Source organism: Rattus rattus, chromosome 7 (assembly GCF_011064425.1).
Source record: "Rattus rattus isolate New Zealand chromosome 7, Rrattus_CSIRO_v1, whole genome shotgun sequence".
NCBI classification, from domain to species: Eukaryota; Metazoa; Chordata; class Mammalia; order Rodentia; family Muridae; genus Rattus; species Rattus rattus.
In genome coordinates, this window is record NC_046160.1 from 94,599,103 (window position 1) to 94,621,270 (window position 22,168).

The 22,168-nt window shown below is 44.5% G+C and overlaps 1 pseudogene; it reads left to right on the forward strand.

The window, feature by feature from the left end:
* The first annotated feature begins 4,958 nt into the window (after positions 1-4,958).
* LOC116905220 lies at positions 4,959-5,362 on the forward strand (annotated as a pseudogene).
* Positions 5,363-22,168: the final 16,806 nt, after the last annotated feature.

Genomic DNA, 22,168 nt, shown 5'->3' on the forward strand with positions numbered 1-22,168 from the left:
CTTATTCACTTGCATTCACTTACCAGGTGTTAATATTAGAGGCATGTGTCACCATACCTGGTCTATTTTTTGTAACCATAAGAAAGATTTCATAACCCAAAGCAACATATGGAATTTACTTGGATTTGTAGTTCCAGCAGGGGAGTCCATAAAGGAGGGTGGGGGAAGGCATGACAGCAGTTGACCAGAGGAAGAAACGGGTCACATTTCCAACCATATACAGGCATATATATACCTCCATGCTCAGCGTACATCAGGCTTGGTTATGAATTTTAAAATTCCATTACTGTCTTGCAGCGAAGAAGGTACATGGTAGGGCATAATAGAAGGTGTCGGGGCCAGGGAGTAGGGAAGCATCTGCAAGCCAGTTTGATTCACAGAACACAGGAGGTGGGTCACAACCCTCCATAACTGCAGTTCAAGGGACCTGATGCTCCTTTCTGACCTCTGCAGACACTACCCACACGCACGACGCACATCTACACCTGCAAGCAAAACACGCATAAAATAAAACGAACGAATCTAATAAAGATTTAACTTTAATATTAAAAAGTTGCAAATGAAAAAAAAAATCGGAGAAATTAACCAGATCCAAAGACTATACATAACTCAGTGAACTCCTATGCGGTTAGAGCAGTCACTTGGAACGGAAGCTGTGAGTCACTGTCAAGTGTTTTCATGTACTGATGTGCTACCAAAAGCAAAATATCCATGAGAGCACTGGAAAATAATTAGCTTTATCTCCACTCTCATAACTTGTGTCCATTGTCTGCACTCAGCCTCCCTCTGTCCCTGTTTAGCCCTTTCTTGTGTTATACTGTACTCACATACATTTGCTCAGGCTATGGGGCTAGATTCCACACAGTAAGAACGGTGTTTCTCCCCTTCCACGCCTGCCCCCAGGTTGTGTGACCTCAGTTAATGTGATTTTTTTTTTTGAGACAATCTCTCTCTGTGTAGCCTTTGCTATCTGGTGGTTTCTAATAGGCTTGGCCCTTGGGAAGTGGCACTATTAGGAGGTATGGCCTTGTTGGAAGAAGTGTGCCACTGTGTAGGTGGCCTTTATGGCTTCTACTGCTCAAGCTCTGCCCCACATGAAAAGAGAGCCTCTTCCTGGCTGCCTGCAGATGACGGTCTCTTCTGCCACCTTTGGGTCAAGATGTAGAACTCTTGGCTCCTCCAACACCATGTCCACCTGCACGTTGCCATGCTTCCCACCATGATGATAATGGACTGAACCTCTGAACCTGTAAGCCAGCCCCAGCTAAATGTTGTTCTTCGTGAGTTGCCTTGATCATGGTCTCTCTGTAGCAATGAAACTCTAACTAGTCACTATCCATGAAGTCACTCCGTAGACCAGACTGGCCTCCGACTCAGAGATCGACCTGCTTCTGCCTCCCAAGTGTTGGAATTAAAGGTGTGCACCACCACCACCCCACTACTATTATACAATAAGTCTGCACATTTTCCTGATAACTCTTTATTTCAGTTTTCTTTGGGGACTGAATTATATTCCATTCTTATATATACAACAAATTTTCATTATCTAATTATCTGTTGATTGATGACTAGGTTGATTCCAATTATTTGCAACAGTAAACACAGGGTGCAGATCTCCCCACAGTAGAGTATGGAGCTCCCTGGGTATATGCCCAGGAGCGAAATATCTGGGTCATATGGTAATCCTAGTTTTGATTTTTTTAAGAAATCTAAAAACTGATTTTTACAATGACTGTATTAATTTGTACCTCACCAAAAGAAAACAAGGGAATTCATTCTCTTCACATTCTCTCCAATGTATGTCTTCAATTTATCGCTGAGTGCCATTCTCACTGAGGGGAAGTGGGATCACATGATAGCTCTAATTTGCCTTCCCCTGAAGGCTAGGGATGGGAATGACTTTTACATGGGCCAAGAGATCCCTTGGAAGTAGAAAACTACTTTCCCCTCTGCTCTGGTTATCAGGGTCTGTGGAGCTGTTGAAAAGTCCTGACAACATACATTCTTGGAAAGCTGATATTAATAGTTATTTTCAGACATGCAAATAAACTCCATTTGGTAAGTTTCTGATGACTTCCCTCTCCCCAAAGTGCACTAGGCTAGTTTTTATCAACAAAGAATTGAGTTCCTCTCTAGGGCTGCAGTTGACTGGCAGAACACTTGCTTCTCTTGAATGATGTTCAAGATGCAATCCCCATGTTGCCAAAGGGAAGCAGGGGTTGGGGATGAGGGAGAAAAAAGGTCAAGAAAAGGGAAAACAAGGAGAAAGGGAAACTGATTTCAGCATTGCTGAATGGCTTATATACTTGTCTGGTCATTGTATTGTCCTTTGAACTTACTGTGACATATCTCCTGGTTCCCTCATTAGTGAATTAAATAAAAAGTCTTTGAGCCACATTTCATCCCATGTCTGTATGAGAGTCATGGCTTTACCATTTAAAATATTCACTGTGGTAGATTTTTTTTTTTTTGGTTTTCTTTGTAACCAGAAATATGTCTTTTTATTTATCATCATAAAAAAAAAAGTCTGAATTTTAGGCCTGGAGAAATGACTCAGTGGTTGCTCGTCCAGCACCCACACTCGTGTGCACATGCCCACCTACAGGCATGTGCACATACACGTAATTTAAAAATAAATCTTTAAAATTATCCAAATCTTAATTTTAAACAGATTCTTGGACCGGTGTTACAGCTCATCCAACGTTAGCACTTGTGTTTGAAGAGATAACTCAGTGGCTGAGAGCCCTGGTTGTTCTGAATGATCCAGAGTCACCTCTCAGCATACACATGGCTCTCTGTAACTCCAGCGCCTTCTGGCCCCTGCAGGTACTGCATGCATACACCTATGTACGGGCTAACAGAACACTTAAAAAGATAAAAATAATAAACCTTAAAAATAGGGGTTGGGGATTTAGCTCAGCGGTAGAGCACTTGCCTAGCAAGCGCAAGGCCCTGGGTTGGTCCCCAGCTCCAAAAAAAAAAAAAAAAAGAAGAAGAAGAAAAAAAAAAAAAAAAAAAAAAAACCAATGCTTTAGCACACCCAGACCAAGACCCGCACCGACCCGCACCAAGACCCCGACCAAGACTTTCCAAGACCCAAGACCCACCCGCCCCACCACCCGACCAAGACCGCAGACCAGCAGCAGCAGCAGCAGCAGCAGCAGCTAATCCAGAGCGGTCACGTCCACGTGGAAGCTCCAGGAGTTTTCTCCAGCTGCACAGCTTCCAGCACTTTTCTAAAGAGGACAAAGTGACGAGGATACACCTGGTGGCCCTCCTCGGTCTTCCTCGGTGCTGCCTGAAGTCAGTTTATTAGCCATTCTTTGAAGCCATTTGTACCTCTGGGGTCAGGTTTTCCATCATCTGATGGATCTGGCCGACCTGCTCTTGCAAGGTCTCCAGTATATGGTGGTGTTGGTTTGTTCGTTTTTTAGTAAAACAAACACAGATCAGATGAAGAAGAAAAAAATCAGTTGTCTTGCTAATCACAGGAGATCCCATTATGGGCTGCTATTTTCTGACCACGAAATATATTTTGTGCCCTGTAGTGGGCTGGCCTAATGCTGCTTGTATTTCTAATGCTAATTTGGGGCCCCAAGACAGGGGCCCCAGAGACAAGAGAGTTCGGATGTAAGACGCTCAGTGACCCTGTTAATCGTGATTGATAAATAAAGACGAGACAGAAGTGGGAGTTGGAGTTTTGTGGGCTTGGCTGAGAGAGGACTGTGAGGAGGGAAGGAGGAGGAAGAAGCCAGCAGCCGAGGGGTAGAAGAGCATGCAAAAAAAGAGAAAGGAAGCCAACATGGGATACGGGTCAAGAGAGCTTAGCCCTAGGGCTGCCCAACTGGAGTTAAGAGCAGCCCAGATGGAACATGGTGAATAGTGAGTAAGAACTCCGGGTTAGCAAAGTAGAGTCTAACAGCACGGAGGGTAGGCAGCTGCCCAGCTACTGTGCTGCTACAGGCATATTAAAAATACAAAGGCTGCGTGTGTGGTTTTGTCCTGGAATTCGATAACCAAAGGCAGGGCAGAAGCCCCCATTCCGGGATTTTTAATAGTTTTAATATTTTCTACTACAGTTCCAGGAATACATTTAGGATCCATGCTGTGGAAGACAGACAGTTTTTGCCCTGAACATGTTCAGCAATTAGCTCAAATTTGTATTTCTATTTTTTAAAAAAGACTTATTGATATATACGGATGTTCTGTCTGCCTGTGTAGCTATCTGTATACTAGAAGAGGGCATCTGGCAGTAGTGAGCACTGTGTAGGTGCTGGGAATTGAACTCAGGACTTCTGGAAGAGCACCCAGTGATCTGAACTGCGGAGCCATCTCTCCTGGATTGTCCTTTCCTTTTCTTTTCTAAGACAGGGTTTCTGTGTGTAGTTCTGGCTGTCCTGGAACTTGCTCTGTAGACCAGGCTGCCTTGAACTCACAGAGATCCATCTCAGTGCTGGGATTAAAGGCATGAGCCACCACCGTGCAGCCCTAGCTTGAATTTTCTAAATGTGGCTTCACTATTCTGTAGATCCCGAAGGCACCCCTCAGGCACACAGCCTCTGAGGCCATTGGATACTATCTCGGTGCCTCGCGTACTGGTTTTTTCAGGATTTCTAATATCAGACACAGCACTTTGATAACATGCCAGCCTTTCTTGGAAAATTGATCAACTACTGTCTTCCTGGCTCCCCTGTTGCTGCCTTTCCCGAGGCACGTGTTCCTGCCTACCGGGGCAGAAGTGAGAGGCAGAAAACATCATGGCTTGATTAGATTCAAAAAGGGAAAAGTGCATGGTAAATGTCACTGACTACCGTGGTAACAGAAGGTAAGTGGACAAGCAACTGGTTTCTTAGAAACTTGGATCCCATTTGTTTATTAGAAATGTGTAGAGGCCACCACCGCTTGCTTGCTGAGCTCTGGCGGAGGAGAAGCCGGGTAAGTAAGGAGGTCCCCATACCATGGCTCATACAAAGCAGACTGCCTGCAAATCCACCAGTGGTACAGTACCCAGGAAACAACTGGCTACAGAAGCCTTTCGCAAGAGTGCGCCCTCTACTGGATCCAGAGTCACCTCTCCGCATGCATCGTTACAGGCCTGTGGCACTCCATGAAATCAGACGCTATCAGAAGTCCACTGACCTTCTGATTTGCAAGCTCCCCTTTCAGCGAGAAATTGCTCAGGACTTCAAAGCAGATCTGCGCTTCCAGAGTGCAGCGATTGGTGCTTTGCAGGAGGCAAGTAAGGCCTATCTGGTTGGCCTTTTTGAAGATACCAACCTGTATGCTATCCCTGCCAGACGTATTAACAATTATGCCAAAAGACCTCCAGCTAGCACGCCGCATGCGCGAAGAATGTGCTTAAGAGTCCAGAGTGAGAGGAAACATTTCATTCTCAAAAAAATTTTTTTCCTCTTCCTGTTATCAGCAGTTCTGAATGTTAGATATTTTTCCATGGGGGTCTATGATGGCAAGCGGAAACACAGGGGACAGAATCAGGTATTGACAGTTTCTCCACACTCATTTGTGTGCGAATTTTTAATATAAATGCAAGAGGTAAAGCATTAATGCAAGCAAAATGTTTCAGTGAACACACTTCAACAACTCAACTTTATAAATAAACCTGTTAAAATTTTCTGGACAATGCCAGCATTTGGATTTTTTTAAAGAAAATTTCTTATTGATGGCAAAAAAAAGAATGTGTACAGGTATTTTATGGGAAATTTCAATTTCTTTCCAGAAGAAAGCTACCAGCCACATCCTGTAATAAAATTGGATTTTTTTTTTCATTTTATAGGAGGAGGACCCTGAATCTCCAACCCAAATAATGCTGTAAATAATTCTTAGGACAGTGCTGCCCAAAGTGCCCAGGCGAGAAAAATCCTGCACAGAGCTTTGATGAAGACTGGGTGAGGGGTGCTCGCCTGTAAACCCCTCACTTAGAAGACAGGGGCAGGAGGACTTCCAGTTCTAGGTCGACTTGGGCTACATAGTGTCCTATCTTCCCGGCTAGCCTTCCCTGGAATCATGCCCTTCAGTTCCAGTTACCTCTTTGGCAGGCTTGACCTCTTCACGTCTCCATGGTGACAACTGGGACCATATATATTGGTTCTGCTTAGTGGGGTTTGTATTATAACAGTACAATCTACTTAAACCTTGGTCCATGACAGATATGGTAGGCAGAAAGGATGGGATCTCTGATCTCTGTGAGTTGGAGGCTAGCCTGGTCTACACAGTGAATTCTACGCCAGGCCAGGCTTCATAGCAAGGACCTTTTGGAGGTTGAGGGGAGGGGAATCAAATTAATATACCAGATACAATACCTCAATACAATTACTTGGCCTGTAACCCAAGTACTTGGTAGGCTGATCCCTGTGGTTTGCAGGCTAGCCTGAACTACATAGTGAGTTTCAAGACAAAAACAAAAAACAAACAAACAAACAAAAAACCCAAAAACTAGTGTTAAAAGGGAAACACAGGCTGGGGAGATGACTCAGTAGTTAAAAGCACTGGCTGCTCTTCCAGAGATTCTGATTTCAATCCCCAGGACCCACATGGTGTTAATCTGATGCCCTCTTCTGGCATGCAGGTGTATATGCAGCAGAGCTCTCATACGTTAAATTAGAATTATTTTAAGGGAAATATGTGACACACATATATGTATGTATGTAATGTATGCAAATATGTTTATTTTTACTCTCAAGGAGAACTTTTTTTCTTTCTAGGATTAAGCAACCTCCCTTTCTAATATATATTCTAAGCCTATTGCTGGCATAAAAACAGGTATACCAATAAAACAGACTAGAGGACTAAAGGGCTCAGAAATAAACTGAGAAAGCTACTGCACACACACATGTACACATACACACACAGAGAGAGACAGAGAGACAGAGGCAAAGCAGAGAGAGCACTGTTACTTGGATCTAGAATGTCTCCCAAAGGCCCGTATGTTGACTGTTGGGTCTTCAGCCTGGTGCCAAGGCAGACTTGTTAGGGTAGAGCTAGTGAGTGGGCGTTAGGTCCAGTAGTGACACTCTTCGAAAGGGATACTGGGACTCCCACCTTTTCTCCCCTCCCCCGCTGTCATGAGGTGAAACAGGCTTCAGATACATGTTCTCCGCCATGCTCTCTACCTCACAGAGGCCCAAAGGCAGTGGCTATGGTCAACAGAAACTGGTCCCATGAACTAAGAGACCTTTTTTTAATGTGAAAATTACTTTTTATTGTAATAAAATCACAAAACATCACACAACTAGATGACCATAGCAATTCAAACCAACACTTTCCCTGCCCCAAACTCTATCTCAGTGAACTTCTATAAAGTGAGGACTGCCACTCTGAAACCAGGGGGCTTCACTTAGGGTTTTACACTTTCAGTATCGTCTTTATGAACTTATCCAACACACACACACACACACACACACACACACACACACACACACACACACTAGAAAAACAATAGGCTTTATGTCCTCTTTCACAGCTCCTGTTTTCCCTGCCTTGTCCTCCTTCATCACCCAGCAGCCCCTCTTGCTCTCCTCTCCAAGTGCTGTTAGCACACACTAGTTCACATGTGTACATGTGTACATTATAGGCTCAGATCCATGTATAAAAGCCCACATGTGCTTTCTCTTCTTCTGAGGTCAGGTGAACTCACTTGATAGTATACATGCTAAGCCTGCTACTGACATGGAAACATGTAGACCAATACCACACAATCAAGAACCCATAAATAAACACCAATAAAAGCATACATTGGAAAAAGAGGTAGTCTATTCAACAACAATGCGGGCAGAACTGGATCTCCACCTGAAATATAGTGAAATTAGATTAGTATCTCTTGCCTTATATAAAAGTCAACTTGAAATGGATCAAAGGCCTTAATTAAAAACCTGAAATGCTGAAGCCACTAGATGAAAGCACTGGGAACACTCCTCAGAACATGGGGGTAGGCAAGATCTCTCCAACAGAACTTCAACAGCACAGGAACTGGCTCCAGGTACTAAAAGCTAGGAGGGACCACATGAAAACAGCTTCGTCACAGAAAGGAAACAATCAGTACAATAGAAGGACAGCCCACAGCATGGGAGAAAGTCTACTAGCTAGACTGCAGACAAGGGGCTAATATCAAGAATTTATAGAGAACTGCAGAAATTAAACTGACAAAAAACTGCCCAATAGGGGTTGGAGAGAAAGCTCAGAAATTAAGAGCACCGGCTGCTCTTCTAAAGAATGTGAGTTCATGAACTGAGAATAGGACCCCCGTTGAAGGAATCAGAGAAAAAACTTGAAGAGCTTGAAGGGGCTTGAGACCCCATATGTACAACAATGCCAAGCAACCAGAGCTTCCAGGGACTAAGCCACTACTTAAAGACTATACATGGACTGACCCTGGACTCTGACCTCATAGGCAGCAAGGAATATCCTAGTAAGAGCACCAGTGGAAGGGGAAGCCCTGGGTCCTGCTAAGACTGACCCCCCAGTGAACTAGATTGTTGGGGGGGAGGGCAGCAATAGGGGGAGGATGGGGAGGGGAACGCCCATAAAGAAGGGGAGGGGGAGGGATTAGAGGGATGTTTGCCTGGAAACCGGGAAAGGGAATAACACTCAAAATGTATATAAGAAATACTCAAGTTAATAAAAAAAAAAATTAGAGCTTGTAATGGTATATTAGCAATGATGTAAAGAAATTAGTAAAGTGAAAGATTATCTACAAAGATACCTAAAATATAATGTATATATGAATATTTCATGTAAATAACCAATGTAATGATCTCAGTTATATTTTTAAAGATTTATTTTCATTTTTTCAATTACGTATGCTGGAAGGGATAGGTGCATATAAGTACAGGTACCCTTGCATGTCAAAGGTGACAAATCTCCCTGCAGCTGGAGATACAGAAAGTTGTGAACTCTTTAACATAGGTGCCAGGAACTGAAAGAGATCATTTATAAGATCAGAATGTAGTCTTAACTGGCGAACCATATTTCCACCCCCTCAATTGTATTTTTAAAGGTTAATAATAATATTATATTATTAATGATAAAATATAATATAACTATACAATAAAAAAAAATGTGAGTTCAATTTCCAGGAACCCACAACCATCTACCATGAGATCTGGTGCCCTCTACAGGCATACATGCAGGCAGAATGTTGTATAAATAATAAAAAACAGGGTTGGGGATTTAGTTCAGTGGTAGAGCGCTTGCCTAGCAAGCGCAAGGCCCTGGGTTCGGTCCCCAGCTCCAAAAAAAAGAAAAGAAAAAACAAACAAACAAAAAACTTCACTGCCAGGTGGTAGTGGCACACAATACCCAGCAGATGAATCTCTGAGTTCAAGGCCAGCCTGGTCTACAGAGCAAGTTTCAAAATGGCCAGAGCTACACGAAGAAGAAAAAAACCTGTTTCAAAAACCAAAAAGAGAAAAAATAAGACAAAACCTCACAAATGACTTGTAACTTTGTTTTTTATTTTTTACAGTGGTGATCCCATGGCCTTGTGTATGATAGGCAAATGCTCTACCACTGAACTATATCTCCAGCCTGATGAATAATAAATCTATTTTTTAAAACTGTTTAACCTCCTTGGTCAACAGGGAAGTGCAAACTAAAACTACTTGGAGATACCAGGACACCTGGTCAGAATGGCTGTACCAAGAAATCTGACAACCAGTGTGGGAGAGGATGTGAAGGAAGAAGAGCCCTTATGCATCAGTAGTGAGAGTGAAATTAATACATCCGTTATGGAAATCAGTTTAGAAGAACTGCTCTATTACCCAGCAATTCCTATCCTGGGCATATACCCAGAGAACTCCATATCCTTTCATTGAGAAAGCTGCATATCCATGGTTATTTCTGCTCCATTTATTAGAGCAGGGACCTAGATGCCCATCAGCAGATAATCTGTTCATATATGAAATGGAATAGTCAGCTGTAAAGAAAAATGAGATCAATAAATTTGCAGGAGATGGATGGTTTTTATTTTTGAGATCTCACTCTGTAGCCTAGGCTTTTGTGGAATTCACTCTGAAATAAGCTGGTCTCAAATTTATACTAATCTTCCTGTCTCAGCTTCCCACATGCTGGGATTATAGGTGTGAGTCAGCATGCCCAGAGCAAAATAGACTAATACCCCTTATGGATCCATCTACCAATGGATTGATCTATTTGTTTGATTTGGATTTCTGAGATGGGGTTTCACTGTATAGCCCTGGCTGTCCCAGAACTTGTAGGCCAGGATGGCTTCAAACTCACAGAGATCTGCCTGTGTGTCTACCTTCTGAGTGCTGGGATGAAAGGCTTATTTCACCATGTCTGGCTCCCTTGTGGACTATTATATAAGGAATTTTCTTCACAGTGATAAAAAGCTGATAATATATACTATGTGAAGGTGTATCTTTGTTCTTCCTTGCCTGTCCAAAGTACCTTCTGATTGGTTCAAATAAAAAGCCTATGGCCTATAGCAAACAGCAGAATAGTAAGGTAGGTCTTGAGGACAGAGAGAGATGCTGGGGAAGAGTCAGGCACAGGAGATTTACCAATGAGACTCTGAAGAAGGTGGGCATATGAAATCTAAGAGAGGTGACCCGCCGTGTGGCAGAACTTGGATTAATATAATCCAGATAATTGAGCTAGTTGTGAACAGGCCTAGCTTAGGGCCTAGGCATTAACGGGTAAAAGTAACCCTTTGTCAATATTCTGAGCAAGGGAGGGCCTAGAAAAGCCCGTGTTACAGCTGACTCTGATTGTCCAGTTTAGAGACTACAGTTTGAATTGCATTTTATTAGACTCCAGGTTTCTCAAACTGATCAACCTTAGCAGATCATCTATATACTAGAAACTACCTCCTCTCTACTCTCCACATCATATATGTTACTCTGTACCCCTCTCCCCACTATTCATCTAGCTATTAAAGATAGAACCTGCCCAGACAAGCATGGTGGCACATGACTGTAAAAGCAGGAGGGTCAGGAGTTCAAGGTCATTATCCTTGGCTACAAAGGGAGCTCCAGTTTAGACTACAGTTTAGACTGGGGTTGTGGTTGTGGTTGTGGTTGTGGTTGTGGTTGTGGTTGTGGTTGTGGTTATGGTGGTTGTTTTTTCCTTTTTCGAGGGAGGGTTTCTCAGTATAGTCCTGGCTGTACTGGAACTAACTCTGTAGACTTAGGCTGGCCTCAAACTCACAGAGATCTGCCTGCCTCTACCTCCCAAGTGCTGGGATTAAAGGCATGTACTACCACTGTCTGGTGAGACACTATCTTTAAAAAAATTTTTTTTTAAAAAGCAAGCTAGAGCCATGTGAACAACTGTCCTAAATTGCCATCTCTCCATGATCCTTTTACTTTTGTTTTTCCTTTTGAGAGTCTGACTATGTGGCCTAGCAGGCTTCAAATTTGCAATCCTTTTGTAAGATCACAGGCCTGTGCTATATCATACCTAACTCTTCCTCAACTTTTGTAGGTAATCGGAACAATGATTGTCTCTCTCTGAAGGAATCATCCCTTCAAAGCCATCTTCTGAGCTCTGTAAGGTGGAGCTAGACCAGGACTGCTGCAGTTCTCCTTGGCTGCCAGCTCTGGTAGGGCCTGTCCACACTGGAAGACCTGAAAGGATAATGAAAGAAGAAAAGACTCACTCCTTCCAGTTGCTTCCTGCTTCTATTTGTGTCACCCAGGCAACAGCTCTTCACACATGCTTGGGACTTCCCTATACCCTCATCACATTCCTTCTGAGATACTTCCACCTGTCACATTGCAGCCATTCTCAAGGGTCATGGCAATGCAGGGCCCTCCCTCTGAACTACTTGAGGTACCACTGTAAAGAGGACATCAGACTCTTCTCTGGGTCTGGGCTTCTGCTATCTAAGGCTTCTCATTCAAGCTGTTTGGTTTCAATGATCTCAACTTTAACCTTTAATTTCCCAGTCTAATTCTTTTAAAATTAATTTTTAAGTGTGTGTTGTAAGTTTAATTTTTTTCAATGCCTATTTTAATGATGGTTCTTAAATGCTTTAACTTCTTTTAGTCCACCACCCACCAGAGGTAGTGGGAAAGAAAGGCTATGCAGGGGTGGAGGTAGTGGTGGGAGGGGTGGAGGAGGAGGACCTGCTTAGAAAGGTTCTTTAGAACAACTCCTGTCTGTGTAATCTGGAAATCCACAGCTCAGTTCATAGGTTAGCAGCGGCAGCTCGATCCACTCACAAACTCTTCACAGATACACCAGCAGTCAGGATAGCAAACACAAGTCAGCAGTGGTGGCACAACCTAGCAGAGACAGCCAGGTTTCAGCCTTGGTTTGAGTCAGCAGGAGGGACCCAGGAGGGATACCAGGAGTTCTTGGCTGTGCCTCTCTCAGGGAAGTGAAGATCAGCAAAGACTTGAGACCCACAAGTATTGCACAGCTAGCTCTAGAAGCAAACCAAGCTCAGCCTCTGTCACTGTCCATCGAGTCCTATTTATACTCTCCAAATATCACATGCCCTCCACAGGTCTTGCCTCAGCTAATATCACTCTGCCAATCAGCCCAAGTTCATGGAAGTGGCAAGAAACTGCAGCACACCACCAGAAGTGTTTTGGTGTGGTTCTCTCTATGGAGTCCCAACAATGCAGCTCAACTGCACAATGTAAGGCAGACCAATACATGTGTGTTGTTGGTGAAGAATCCTTCATTATGTGTCCTTTCAAGTGCTTGCTTTAGCAGAACATCCTTCCTCCTGGGTCTGCTTCAGTGAAACGTTCCTTCATGAGTCTGCCTTAGTCTTTTACCTCAATCCACTTCAGGAAAACACTTCTTGTATTTGCCCCAACAAAACCCTTTCCAACACAACTGACTTTCAAAAAAACCCTTACGTTTCCACTTGTGTGTGTGTGTGTGTGTGTGTGTGTGTGTGTAGAGAGAGAGAGCTGTGACGTGCCGCGCCTCAGATGGCGCTGGTTTCCGCCTTCCACCCTCCCAACAGTGAGTGCTCCTTGCAGTAAACAAGTCCTTATTTGGCTATGTCTGCCTGGCCCGCTAGCTTCCGCATAGTGACAGCCTATCTACATGACCCATGTGGCTTGCTAGGACTGGCCAGTGCTAGCTATTTAAGTGTGGTGCAGGGCGTTCCCCGGGGAGAGATAGCCAGAAGAGAGACAAGTCAGAAGATTGAATCAAGGTTCCTGAATAAAACTGCTTGAAGAAGATCTCCTGTGGTCGTGTCTTCCTTGCTGGTCGAGGTTGGGCGCGGCATGTGTGTGTGTGGTTGCTATATGCATGTGAGTGCAGGTACTCTCAGAAGCCAGAGGTGTTAAGAAGCTAAAGTTACAGACATTTGTAAGCTGCCCAACATAGGTCTGGGATCCAGACTTGGGTTCTTTATAAGAGCAGTAATGTGTTCTTAACCACTGAGCCATTTCTCTAATCCTCACCTATTCCTTGATTTCCTACTGTTACTACCTCTCTTTACTTTCTGTTTTTCAGTTCTCTTTTATTTTATCTTCAACAACTCTGTACCCTCTCTGTATTAGGATTGAACCCAGGACCTTGTACCTGCTAGACAAGCACTCTACCACTGAGCTATACTCCCAACCCTGTATTCTAAGTTGAAATTTCAAGTTGACTTACTCATACCTGTGTGTGTGTGTGAGAGAGAGAGACAGACAGACAGACAGACAGACAGACAGACACCAGTAAGGGGGGGAGGGTCCCTACAAGCCATACTGTCAGCAGGGCAATGATCAGGGTGACTGACTGTCTTAGTTAGGGTTTCACTGCTTGAACAGATACCATGACCAATGCAAGTCTTATAAAAGACAACATTTAATTGAGGCTGGGTTTCAAATTCAGAGGTTTAGCCCATTATCATCAAGGAAGGAGCATGGCAGCATCCAGGCAGGCATGGTGCAAGCAGAGCTGAGAGTTCTGCAGCTTCATCTGAAGGCTGCTAGCAAAGTACTGACTTCCAGGCAGTTAGAGTGATGGTCTTAAAGTCTACACCCAAGGACACACAAATTCCAACAAGGCCACACTTCCTAATAGTGCCAATCCCTGGGCCAAGCATATACAAACCATCACAGTGACATAAGAAGGAAAAGGGTTCAGCACAAGTTAGCTAGGCTGGATCAAACTTCTGGAGTCTGACCATATATATCACTGCCCAGAATCTGCTGGGATATTGAACTAGCTGCCTTATCTTTGCATAGCAACTGTGCTTAGTAGGCAAATTATGAAGTCTTTTTTTTTTGAGATTTTTTTTCATGTGAGTATACTGTCCCTGTCTTCAGACAACACCAGAGGAGGGCCTCAGATCCCAAAACAACTGGTTGTGAGCCACCATGTGTTTTCTGGGATTTAAAGTCAAACTCTGGGAGAGCAGTCAGTGCTCTTAACCTCTGTGCAATACCTCCAGCCCTGTGTTTTTTGTCCCCAGATTCAAAGGGCTCAGAGGCAAGCTGGTGGCAGGAACCCCAGAGCAGTGATGTGTAGAGAAAGAGGCCAGGTTAGGGTTGGCAGAGGACAATCCCATAACTAAGAATAGTGGAAGAGAAGGAAAGGCAGGAGGGGCTGGTAGCATTGGCCTTAGGCCTGGGCTGCTAAGGTGGTAGTGATTTTAAAACTATAGGGAACGCTGAGGGCCTGTCAGCCTGAGTCCCCAGAGCAAACAATTCAAGTTTTCCTTGTGGTCAGTCTGTACGTATGGAGCATAAGGTGTTTCTGATCTTATACATGGCTGCAGAAGAAAGGTTAGCTTTGGATCTGGGCACAGATCCCTCTTTCATTATCCCCAAAGAGGAAGATTGTAAGTTAACCACTGGTATGTATGGTCCCTTACCTTCAGGGACAGTGGGAATAATCTTGGGAAGAAGTGGATTCACTCCTCAATGACTTATGGTCTATCCCGGTTTAGTAGATGGGGATGGCAAGAAATAAATAAAACCTGCTAAAGGTGAGAAAGGAGATCGAATGGCTGAGTTATTTCCCTACATCAGGAGCAAGGGTGCTCCTGTGGAATGAAAAGGGGCTTTTGGGAGCACTAGGAAACGTGTGCTCTGGCAAACAAAGGTCTCTGATCAGAGACCCCAGATTGTCCAAATATGTGTGTTGACATAGAAAGGCTGGTTGATACAGGAGCTGATGCTAGTATACTTTCCCAACATTCTTGGAATCCAGATTGGCCACTTCAGGTTTTGATGCAATTTATAGGAATTGACAAATTATTGGTAAAATATGGAAGCTGAGGTCAATGATGTCAATCTTTGGAGCTTTCGCTTGTTCCATGAGAAGCTGGCAGGTTTTGAGTGTGGCACCAAACTTAACATTTAGGTTACAAAATGCTTTGGAAGTGTCAACATCTAACTGCAAAACCAAATTTTCCTTTGGATGTGCTCTGGTGACTTTCTTCGATTTCATTGTTAAAAATCTAATGTGGACTCCATTAGTAGCGGTATAGTTGATTTGAGACACTGGTTTACAGGGATTTGCATAGGTAATGCTCTCTGGAGGCACCCCAAGCCTCTCCAGCAACAGAATGTCACTCTTGCTTGCACAGTCAAGTACTCTCCCAGTTGCAGCTAGAGCTCTGCTGTCATTCCACTTGTCTGTGGAAGGGAGTTAGTGGGCAAGAGATTTTAGCCACCTCACAAGCTGCTTTTGAATGTCTTCCAGGTCTGCAACATAGAAAGCATCCTTATCAGGGGAAGACTGTTCCTCTTTTTTTTTTTTTTTTTTTTTGGTGTAGAATGTCCTTGGCAGTAAAGCCTTCATTGAGGATATGGCAATCAATCTTCTCCTTAGTAAAGCTGCTCATGGTTCTCGATATGCCTACAGAAAATAGCCCTGGGCCACAGCTGGTCAGACCGATGGTGAGGACACCATCCAAACCCTGAGGATCATCTGGCCATTTGCTGATGCTGATCCCAGGGGCACCAAGCTTCTGACTAGGGTGGCTGTTGGTGATGTCTGCAGGGACTGACCCTCAATGTTCTTGATATTGGTGAAAATGGAACAACACCACCCAAGAGAGGTTATTGAAAAAACTGAGGAACTTGGTCAACCAATGTAAGGAGGTGTTGACAGGGGAAGGGAGCCTGTAACAGTATGAAGGGGATGTGGTTATGCTTATGCATCTACAGAGAGGGAAAAATGGCTATGAATAGAAGCCTATAAAGATAGATCTGATTAGGAGAAACCTCTTGTGAGCTGAGACAGTGTCTTTCCAAAGCAAACATCCCAGGTGACTCACAGACTGTGTCAGTTACTGGTTTCTCCTAACTGTGCATGCAGATCAACTTCAAAAGGGCTAGCACAGAAACTAGAGAGACAGATTGGGCAACAAATGCTACAGCTACCTTTTCTCAAACTAACCATTTATTTCTCCTTGGGGCCCATTCAGGAATTCTTCACCCCAGTTCAGCAGGAAGCAGTTTTCTGAAGATCGTCGCCCTAGTCCCTTAAGGTGGGGGTGGATAGGTTTGGTCATTTGATGTGATACAATTGTTATCTAGGACGAAAGGTTATTATTGGTTATGACCAGAGATTGATAAACATTTAAAGTCATTTTATTGGAATTACTGTATATTAGAAATTTAAGGTATTTTTGTTTGATTATGTTCTTAGAAATTTCAGATTTCTGTTTTACCATTACTTATGGAAAGCAATTGAAGTTTTTGTTTGCATTGTATTTTGATGGAAATTTTAAATTGTTTTGAAGTATTGTATATTGATAGAAACCTGAGGTGTTTTTTTTAAGTATTGTATATTGATAGAAAGGTAAGGTTTTGTTAATCATTTGACTTTACTATACAAGTGGCATTAATAGAAAGTGTGATGGTTCTTAAAATAATTTCCAATGTGTATAGATTGCTAATGATAGTGAATATGAAAATTCTTAAAGAAAAAGGGGTATATGAAGAGGAGACTTCTAGGTCTTTAAAAAGTTAATTTTGCCAAAGGATGTTTTGCTGGGGCACACAGGTGAAAGCAAACGCACGTCATAGACTTTTCCTGAAGCAGACACAGGTGAAAGGATGTTTGGATATAGCAGACACATGAAAAGGCTCCTGATGAAGGAGTATAAATCTGACCCCACAGACAGTGGGAGATGAGCACTGAGCTTTGGTTTGCTCCACCTCGCCATTCTTCAGTAAAGACACTCCATGCAATTGTTCCCCTTACATAGCGTGGTTGAGCTCAACTTGTGATAAAGCTGCCATGGAGAGAAGCTCGCCCCAGAACTGCTCATGAGGTTCCTGCAGCAGCTTGTCACCTCTGTGCCCTGACCTTAGGTCAGTGGCCAGCCTGGTGGTTTCTTTATGATTGAAGTATAGCTGCCTGGTGACTGCTTCCTGAATGGACTGGACTGTGGCTGCTCGTTCGTGCCTGTTTTCTGCCTGCCTAGAGGACTGGCCTGCAGCTGCTGAGTCCTGTTTGGTGTTTGCTCTGGAAGAGAACAGCTGCCCAAGGAGAGGGAGCTCAATCCTAGAAAACTACTGCTGAGCAGGTCCACTTCCCCACATCCTAATAACTTTTCTCTTCCACTACCTCTGCTCTACTGTGGGCTAGAGGAGAGCATTAGAGGTTTCAAAGCATTTATGCCTACAGGTGGCACCCAAAGTGCCTTAGGCATAACAGGTAACTCTGCTTCTAATGTGGTAGAGGGAACTGTAGATGATGAGGGGTGAGCAATGTTACTGAAGGAAATTGGTAAAATGGCAGCTACATTGGCTGGGTGTCCTCTGATAGTGTCCTGGAGGGGGTGTTTTGGATTCGCATATACTCTTCACCCACTATTTTGAAAATTTGTAATAAAACCCAAAACCTTAAAAGTTCACTCAATTCTCTTCTGCTAGAAAAGATTGCAGATTGGCTATGCACATAGAGTGTGTGACTAGAAGTGGAAATGCTTGGAAAGGAAAAAGAGCCAGGGGGAGAACAAGGCTTGGTGAATGAGACTGGGAATGTACCCCATGATGAAAAGGGAAAGAAATAGACTGGAAGGGAAAGTGCTGCCCTGCCCTGCTCCCCGTGCTTTCACTACCAGGTACCCAAAATGCCTCAGGGAGACAAGGGGCTGGGAAGAGTAGGAGGCAGCACAGGTACAAACTGGTAATGTATAAGTGAGTGCATTACCACAACTTTCGCTTGGGCCTCCAGAGGCACCTGCATCCTTCCCAGTGTCTCTGCAGCATGTGCCTGCTACTGATGCTATTCCTGCCACTGAGCTGACCTGGTGACTGATAGAAATGCTAGATTTAAAGCATTTTGAAGAATCTGTTGCTTTGTATCATTTACACTCTTCCTATATTAATGAAACGCTAAACAACTAGGCCACAGAATGAGGTGATCCCACAAGATTGGATGGAAGGGGTTGGTGTCAGCTGGTCAACAATGACAATGGTTTTCATGGTGGAGGCATGAAGATACAGAACCAGCCCTGTAATTAACAAGTGGAATAACTGTTACTGAAGACGAGCTGCTTGGTGATGGGCATCATGCTGTCTTAGGGGAATAAATCAGATCTGACGGTGAAATTGAACAATGGTGCGTTGCAACTTTAGGAGCTTGGGATTTGGTTGCAGGATCTGGGGGAAATTTTCTTTTACTAAAATAGGATTCTGAAGAATCCTTTAGAGAATTCTTACAGAGGTTGAGTTCAACTGTGAATATAACCATATCAGACTTTAAAAACAGAAATTCATTGATAGAAATATGTCTTTGAGAATGCAAACACCAAATGTGAGAGAGCAGTTAGACCATTGAAAGCCATGTAGAGCCCCTATAGATGAATGGATAAGGGAAACCACTGGTATTGCTTGTCAGGGGTATAATGCCAACATCATACAGCAAATGGTGGCTAGATTTATCAGCAATCAAAATGCCTGATGTTTTAATTGAGGTCCATTGGGTCATTTACAAAGACATTGTAAGGCCAAAGTATCCAGACTTCAAAATAACAAGTGCAATGATTGTAGCGAATATGGTAATCCTAGCTAAGAACAGGCAGGTTCTGGTTATTGTGAGCTACAGAGGCTTCCAGGCTACTGCAGCCTCTGTGCAAAAGGCAGACATTGGTCAAAGGATTGGCAGTCTAAGAGCCACATGGATCTGCTTCATCTCCATCTTCTCTGCCCCTCTCTTCTCTGTCCTTCTCTCTTTGGAGGAAGATGGACATAATAATTGTTAGGGATTTGAATCTTGGCCTGTGCCTGGACAGAGCATGCCAAGCCACCATGTTTCCACGTGGAGAACTTTAATGTTTAGAGTAGTAGAGCCAAAATGTTTGCCGGCCATGGGAACATGAAGTGGGGGATTGGAAAAGGGGCAGGAGCAGTAAAGAAAGAAGAGAGAAGTAAGAGAGGGTAAGAGGGCAAGCAGCCCCTTTGAGAGTGTCAGGCACAGGTGGCTGTTGCCAGGCATTTGTTGGGTGGAGCGTACCTGGCTGTTCCCATGTAGCTGTGCTCTTGGAGCTTAGACAGAATACCAACATTCCCCTGTTTTACTTTAATTAAAAAAAATCAGCAGCAAGAGTGAAGCAGGAATTGGGTTGAGGTGATCTGACTACTACTTCTTGCTTGCTCTGTGGTGACTTGTCTCTAGGGAACCTAGAAAAATGGTATGGGGAAGTTTGTACAGTCCTAGAGTTGGCTGTCTCCCTGTTGTCCAGGGTCTGTGGAACTGTCAGAGGATAGGTCAGAAGGAACAGGTCCAATAGAAGCATCTGTGTCTGTGAGAGGAGATTGGAACATCTGGAGGTCTCTTCTCTGGGGCTGTCCTGGGTGTAGTAAGCACCTGGACTTGATGAGGTGCTGGAACATACATACTTATTATAGGCAGAGAATAAAATTAAGCATGTTGCAGGAGATAAGTAAACTTTTTCTTAAATGTAAATTTAAAAACCAGAGGACTCCCACCCTTTGGAATAGGTAGTAAGTGGAGATTTAGGCAGATGCACTTATCTGAGTGGAATCTATTTGGTCCATAAGAATAGGTCTGAGTGGGATTCCTGTAGCTCATAGGTTTCCATTCTTCAAGATCGGCAGAGCAAGGTATAAGCGGGAGTGCTCAAGTACTCGCAGTTGGGACAGTGGTGTGGACAGCTGGGGCAATGTGTGCAGGCGGTATTGTTAGCACGCTGGAGCAAAGTCCTGGACAGAAAGAGAGCTGGCTTATACAAGGGTCTTCGGGTCCCAGAGACGTGGAAAACAGGCCTGATAGACAGGGTTCCTCCTAAACGGGGTCAGACCTGCTTTTCACAGGGCAGGAACCAGGAGCTACAGCAACAAGCATGGGAGAAGAGGGAGGCCTGGGAATGGGGCCAGACAGAGAGAATGGTTTCTGGTTAGTGTAAATTAGACCAAAACATCCCAGGAAATGGGGACAGGCATTGAAGACCTATAGACCCATGGGTGAGAATAGGGATTAATTGCCCCAACTTGTGCTCAGGCTAGATTTAGAGCTGGTGCTCTTGGGCCAGAGAGCAGTCTATCCAGGCCTAGGCTGGCATTAATCCATCTCAAAGAGAGAAAGTCTCACCCAAGGAAAAGATCCTAGAAGGAGGCTCCATGAAAGGATCTATCCCCAGAGGTAGCACAGGTAGCTCCAAGCTCAAGAACGCTCCCCTGAAACCCTGTGTGTGTACCCCATGGAAAGTCAAGCTCTGAGGTAAAGCACACAGAGGTGGAGTAGGTACTGCTCACCAGCATGTGCTTGAAGAGGGCGCTCTGCTTGGTGGGCAGCTATAAGCAGGGCATCCTGGGAATGGGAGGCCTGCTGGAGTGGTGTAAGTCCTGAGATCCCAGGCAGCCAGCAAGCATTGGTGGTTTGATTGGGTCGATGTTGTGGCAGCAGCTGCGATCAAATCACTGTGATGTTCACAGAAGTGGCAGCAGATGTAATGGCAGGGCCCAACAGCAGGACGCTTGGAGGCAATCTCCAGCCATGTGCACAGAAGTGGCATGCATCTCCATTCTTCCTTGCCAAGCCAGGGAGAGCGCAGAGCCAATGGTGAGCAACTGCAGCTGTGCCCACAGACCAGTGTGAACTGTGGGCAATGCAGCAACGAGGTGTTAGTGCACAGGTTCCCTCCACCTCCACCAAGGTTCTGCCAGGATAAGCTGGCAGTTGCAGCGGGCAGCAGAGGCATGTGTTGGGAAAGGCCTATCCTGTGCCTCAGGGTCAGTAGAGGGATGGTGGAAGAACCAGGCCATGTGGGCAGGGGGAAATCAAAATGCTCACCTGGGGGCATCCGAGTCAAGGCACCAATGTTAAGGTTCCTGGTTTGATCCAGGGTTTCGGAACCAGTGTTTGGATTTTGAATCTCGGCCCGTGCCTGGACAGAACACACCCAGCCACCATTGTTCCACATGGAGAACCTTAATGAGAGAGTAGCAGAGTGCATAGGCCACTGTCAGGCACATCTGGCTGTTGTCAGGCAACTGTGGGGCAGAGAATATCTGGCTGTCCTGAGGTACCTGTGGTTATAGAGCTTGGGGAGAATACCAACAGTAATCATGTAAGGGCTCTGGAAAAGCTAGGCTCTGCAGCCTTGGGAGGGAGGTCAGAGATACCTGGCAGGAGATGGTAGAACAAGCCTCAGGTTTAGAGCAGGAGAAAACACAGAGATAATGAACTGGTAACTCCCTCCTGGAAGGCCTGCATTATCTTTGTCTAGAAATTGTGCCTGGTAGGCAAGTTATAAAATATTTTTTTTAAAGATTACTGCCTGTGAGTACACTGTCAGGGATAAGGGGTGATAAGAGGGCATCACATCCATTACAGGTGGTTGTGAGTCACCTTTTTCTTGCTGGCAATTGAAGTCAGACCCCTGGAAGAGCAGTCAGTGCTCTTAACCCCTGAGCCATCTCTCCAGCCCTGTATCTCTTCTCCACAGTATCAAAGGTCTCAGAGGCAAGCTGGTTGCAAGAACCCACAAAGCAGTGGTGGAGAGAGAAAGAGGCCAGGTTAGGGTTGGCAGTGGCCAATCCCAGAACTCAGCATCGTGGAAGAAGAAGAAAGGCAGGAGGGGCTGGTAGCATTGGCTGCAGTCCTGGGCTGAGGTGGTAGTGATTGTAAAACTACAGGCAGCCCTGTAAGCTAGAGGCCCCTCAGCAAACAATGGAGTAATTTTCCTTTTTGTCAGTCAGGAGGTACCAAGCAGGCAAGAAAAGTAGGTGTTTCTGATCTTATACATGGC